Source organism: Triticum dicoccoides, chromosome 2B, assembly GCF_002162155.2.
Source record: "Triticum dicoccoides isolate Atlit2015 ecotype Zavitan chromosome 2B, WEW_v2.0, whole genome shotgun sequence".
Taxonomy (NCBI): domain Eukaryota; kingdom Viridiplantae; phylum Streptophyta; class Magnoliopsida; order Poales; family Poaceae; genus Triticum; species Triticum dicoccoides.
The window spans coordinates 389,010,798-389,016,877 of NC_041383.1; positions in this window are offsets into that span (position 1 = coordinate 389,010,798).

Consider the following 6,080-nt stretch of genomic DNA (forward strand, 5'->3'; position numbering starts at 1 on the left):
TTACATGTTAGAGGATCCATGACAATAGAACTTCTATGTGAATATAAGCAAACATAACTCATTAGTTGTCTTCCTTATCCAACGTCAACTATTTTATCATTGATACAACTCCAACGTATCCATAATTTTGATTGTTCCGTGCTATTATAGTATCAATCTTGGATGCTATATATACACTTTCAAGCAATTATATATCATTTTTTGAGAATAACCTATTAACTTAGTGCCCAGTGCGAGTAGTTGTTTTTTTGCTTGTTTATGGACAGAATATCATTCAAACAAACTCCAAATGCCACGAAATTTTTTGGAGATTTTTTTGGCAATAAGAGACCCTGGAAGCTTAGGGAGGGGACGAGAAGATGGAGCAGTGGCCCACGAGGCACTAGGACATGCCCACGGGGTAGGGCGCGCCCTGGTGGCTTGTGGGGCCCATGTAGCTCCGTTTGACCTAACTCTGCCTCTATAAATTCTGTAAAATCAGGAAACCAACAGAGGATTCCACGAAATACTTTTTTCGCCGCCGAAAGTTCCAGAACCATGAGGTCCCATCCGAAGGCATTTTCCGGCACTCTGCCGGAGGGGGATTCGATCACGGAGGGGTTCTACATCATCCTTGCTACCCTTCCGATGATGCGTGGGTTGTTTACCACAGACTTATAGGTCCATAGTTCGTAGCTAGATGGTTTACTCTCTCTATTTGATCTTCAATACAATGTTCACCTTGATGTTCTTGGAGTCCAATCAGATGTAATCACTTTTTGCGGTGTGTTTGTCGGGATCCAATGAATTATGAGTTTATGATCAGGTCTATCCATGAATATTATTTGAGTTTCTCTCAACTCTTTTATGCATGATTGTTATAGCATCGTATTTCTCTCCGATCTATTGATTTGGTTTGGCCAACTAGATTGATTTTTCTTGCAATGGGAGAGGTGCTTTGTAATTGGTTTGATCTTGCGGTGCTCAATCCTAGTGACAGAAGGGGACATGGCATGTATGTATCATTGTTATTAAGGGTAAAAAGATGGGGTTTATTCATACTTGAGTTTATCTTGTCTACATCATGTCATCTTGCTTAAGGCGTTACTCCATTTTTTATGAACTTAATACACTAGATGCATGCTGGACAGTGGTCGATGTGTGGAGTAATAGTAGTAGATGCAGGCAGGAGTCGGTCTACTTGTCTCGGACGTGATGCCTATATACATTGTCATTGCCTTGCATATCATCATAATTATTTGCTTTTCTATCAGTTTCCCAATAGTGCTTTGTTTACCCACTGTATGCTATTTTCAAGAGAGAAGCCACTCGTGAAAACTATGGCCACTGGGTCTATCCTTTATCAAATATAAAACCCAAAAATACCTTGTTGCGTTTTTATTTTATTTATTTTATTTTGTATTTTTGTCCGATCTATACCATACAATTTAATCTTGCTCGTGACCATCAAGGGATTGACAACTCCTTGTTTGCGTTGGGTTGCAAGGATTTGTTGTTTCTGTGCAGATGGTGCTAACGAGTTGTTTCTTGGTTCTCCTACTGGATTGATAGCCTTGGTTCTTAACTGAGAGAAATACTTATATCTAATATACTACATCATCCTCTCCCCTTCGAGGAAATCCCAACGTAGTTTACAAGAAGCAGGAAGAATTTCTGGCACCATTGCCGGGGAGACATCATCAACAACTATGCCAAAGGTGTTTATAGTTGTTATGATATCAAAAAATCAAAGAATTTGTTGCTTTTAAGGGTGCTTATGAATTTGCTTCTTTGATTGAAAATAATGATATTACTCTATACAAATCTAAAATTTTACCATGCTTAAAAATTGCTATGAAAACTATGCTTCTAATGCCTATGTTAGTGAATTCATTAGGAGAATGACTGCAGCTTTGGAAGAGAATAATGATATGCATGAACTTAGAGATAATTATGATTTTGTTGATTTGATTGAAATATCCCCCTTGATGAATATGATGCTTTCTATTCTTATGGCCATGATGCCAATACTAATGATGCTTACGGAGACGAACTTGATATAGTTCCTTATGTTAAACATGAAATTATTGCTATTGCACCAACACTTGATAGGGCCTTAAATGAGAACCATGATTTGCAATTATGTTATTACAAATTATACTAATGACAATTGTGCTAATTATATGCAAAGGTACAAGCTTGGGGATGGTAATTTTGTTATGTCTACTAGTTATTGCAATGATCATGATTGGGGTGAAAATGTTTCTTATGATCTTAAAATTTTATTTAAGCCTCATGATCACTAGCTATGATATTGATAATAATATTGAAAGTGCGTTGGATGAGCGTCAACTTTAGGTAAAAGTAATCCCACATATTTGGAGAGTGTTCAGTCCTATGAAATTTTTGATAAAAGTGGGTTTTGAGAAGTCATGACACTGGTATGTGTCGGTGTTATACAAACGGTTTTTAACCTCTTTCCGCGCCGACATTTGCAACCATCGCCAAGTGAGTGTGGGCGATAGGGGGGTCCTTTCCACACGACCCAGAAACCATCGGGGATAGGGAGACCAGATGCATATACAGTACTCCTACTCGTTTGGGCTCGCATTGCCATCGCAGTCGGTATTCTGTGGTGCTACATTTACGATGCGCGGCCCATCACAAAAGGTTCACTATTATAGAACGTGTATGATAAGCATACAATCACACACATTCACTTTTCACAAACCGTATGCAATAACTAATTAAGAAGATTAGCTAATCATTGTGCGAGTGTCGGAGAGGATTACAAAACGTCGGACCATCGTAACATTGTCGTAGACGACTACTATCGCACACGCTATTTTGTGGTGCAACATTTACGATGCATACTTCATCAAAAACAGTTCATGGTTGTGAATTATGTATGATAAGGCAACTATCACAAATGTTTAGTTTGCCTGCACCGTTTGTGATATTGTCTGACATCACACACGCTTGCCAACGGCACCTGTGTGCATGCTTGCACACGTTTCCTGTCTGTGAACCATGTCGGATTATGGTGTATATCGCAAACGTTTGTGTTTTACTAACCGTGTGTGCCATAATGACCTGGAGAGCGTAATTTCACCATAATTCAATTGCTACTATATCAAATTGTACCGGATTTGAATTTGAATTTGAATGTATGCTATAGCTTTATTCATATCCATCATGTTCGAACAACCAATGCATTATTCAATTCATAGGTACATATGTTCAAGAATTACATAAGAACCAAATAAAGAATGATGAACCATAGTTCTATACTTGTACTATTGAAGACGGTAAAGAAAGAGGCGAACTATATTCTGGTTGCTGAACAAGGTGAAGAGGAATGCCCATATTGTGCGCTCCTCCATGCAGAAGGCACACACGACTCTAGTCCAACCCCTTGTGATGGTCGACTGCCCATTCTTCATGGTCTTCATGAAAACATCTGGATAATCATCGTGTTCTGGTAGAAATACTTTAACCTTTGCATGCCCACAAATCATGTAGTTTGAGAGGTAATCTTGAGTAAACTGCTTTGGGAACCACTGCAAAGGAAAAATAGTCAGACATTGTTATGTAACACAACTCATTATGGGCAGTAAAAAGAAGGCTGCAGAGTTCTTACTTACCATCCTGCAGTTTGTTGTTGTCTTGGATAAAGTGTAAACAAATAGCTTAATTTCCATCTTTTGACCCATTTTACTAACAATCTTTATTAGCTTCCTCACTTGATGCTAGTTCATCGATATCTCATTTCCCCATGTGCAGAAAGGGTCAAAGCGCGGATCTTTACCAATGACATATGTACCTAAAAGCACCAAGTTAATATTAGAAGCTAAACAACAATTCACAATGATGTAGTACAACCCTCTTCTGTAATATCTTATTACATCCAATATACTCACATATTAGATGAATTAACATCTTATATTATGGGCCAGAAGGAGTTTATTGCATTCTTACAAATTATCGGTTGATTAACTGTTGCTGTATCCATGGGTTAGAGTTAGTTTGAGCTAGTTCGGGCTCAAATAGCCCTAAAGTATATCCAAACATGAGGGATAGTTTGAGCTAGTTACATATAATCCACCCAAAAAAACTATCCAACCCAAGAGGTGCTAATTGGAGCTAGTTCTCGTAGTGCATTTATTGTCAATCTAACCCTGTCATCCAAACACCTCTTTGGATGGAGTTAGTTCAGGGTTAGTCATGAGCTAGAAACTAACTCTAACCTCTAGCTAAGTTGAATATCCAAACATGGTTGTGTTGATGTTGTTGCTATTGCTGCTCTTCTACATATATCTAGACATCATCAGAACATTAAGGTAACACTCTTCCTTGTTGCTATGTAGCCTAGGATTGCATATTTAGACATTAAGTACAGTGCATGTTGCTATGTAGCCTCAGATATATTACATATGGCCCTAGTTAACCTAACGATAAATGGGTTACAAATATATTTAGTTAAAAGTCCGATTCACCGACTAGTCCCTTATCAGCCTCCGACCTATATGGTACCGGCTACCGATATCCTGAACAGTGAGTATATATAAGCCATGGGATGAAACTAACCTCGATGGAAAAGAGTAGTCGTTCCCAAAATTTTGCTGAGTAGGTACATCGAGAGGCATGTTAGGCACAATAGGCTAAACATCAACCAAAATTATCCATGGCACAAAAAATAATCTCCAAAAGATAGCTTCAGTGTGCAGGTTTAAGCACAAGAGTAAAGCAAAACAAGTGGAAAGGCGTGTTAACTCCAACAGGCCTAACGTTTAACAACAAGCAAACATAGTCATTCAAACTGGTATTGTGCCGGTCTAAATACACTAGTTATTGTTAAATAAAAATGGAAAAACGTGTTAACTCCAAGATGCAGCAACCAAATGTAGTCATTCATAGTGGTATTGTTGAAACTTGTATTGATGAAATTGAACTACACAGTTCATACTTGCACATATAGAACATCACATTGAGAATAATTGGAATAAACAAGGCATACTACGAAAAATGAAAGATAGGATTTGAAACTGGACATATGCTAACTACAAACAACCAAACAATGAAAAAACTTTAAAAGAGGCATATGCTAGCTATAACAGGCTTAACAACAAGCAAATATATGCATTCCTATTGTATGTTTAAAACTGGATTGATGAAATATACTGCATAGTAAATAATTGCACATATAGATCATCACATTGTGAACAACTAAAATAAACAAGGCATACTGCAAACAACCAGATATAGCAATTAAACCTGGACATATTCTCACTACACTACAAAAGGGACTCGACAAAACAAATCATGGGTTTCGTCCTATGAAGAGGCACGGCAAAAAAAATCATGGGTCTCCTCACTTTTCACAGATGGGCTCATTCCGTGGTAAGAGCACGAACGCTGGATGCGCTCCATGTTGTTGCAGATGGGCTCCTTCCCCTTGGAAGAGCACAGCTGTAGAGTGCCCTCCCTGATGTGGTAGACGGGCCCTTTCCCCTTGGAAGAGCCGGAGAGGGTGCCCTCCTCGGGGTCGACGTCGATGAGGTCTGACTTGGAAGTTGTGGATCCCAAGCCAGCGTCGCAGAACATGTCCTTCAAAAATGACAAAAGGGGCTCGATGATGATGTAGGATGGCAAATTCTTGACAGCGAGCCAGAGGAGATCAGCGGAGGGGCCAAGGATGAGATCGATGGCGGTTGAACCTGAGGGGTTGTGGGTGGGCCACTTAACCTGTGACATAGCCCACATTAGGTCGTCGATGTCGATGACCTCAATGTCATAGCCGACATCCACGACATACCCGCATACTCTAGCATGCTGATTGAGTGCCTACGGCCAGTAATGGTTACCAGCTTCCTTGACAACGTCGGGCGAAGAGACCGCGATACACCTCTTTTGAGCTGGTCGCTCCTCGAGCTCCACGGGAAGCATCTACGACACTCTGGAGTGGGGGATGGGGATGGAGATCTGTGGGAAAGGGGGCGTTTGGTAGGCTTCATCTAAGAAACTCAGAGCGGCCTGGGTATGGAGATCACTGGGTAAGTTGCATGGGCAAATCGGGAGATGTTGACAATGGAGGCCTTCCG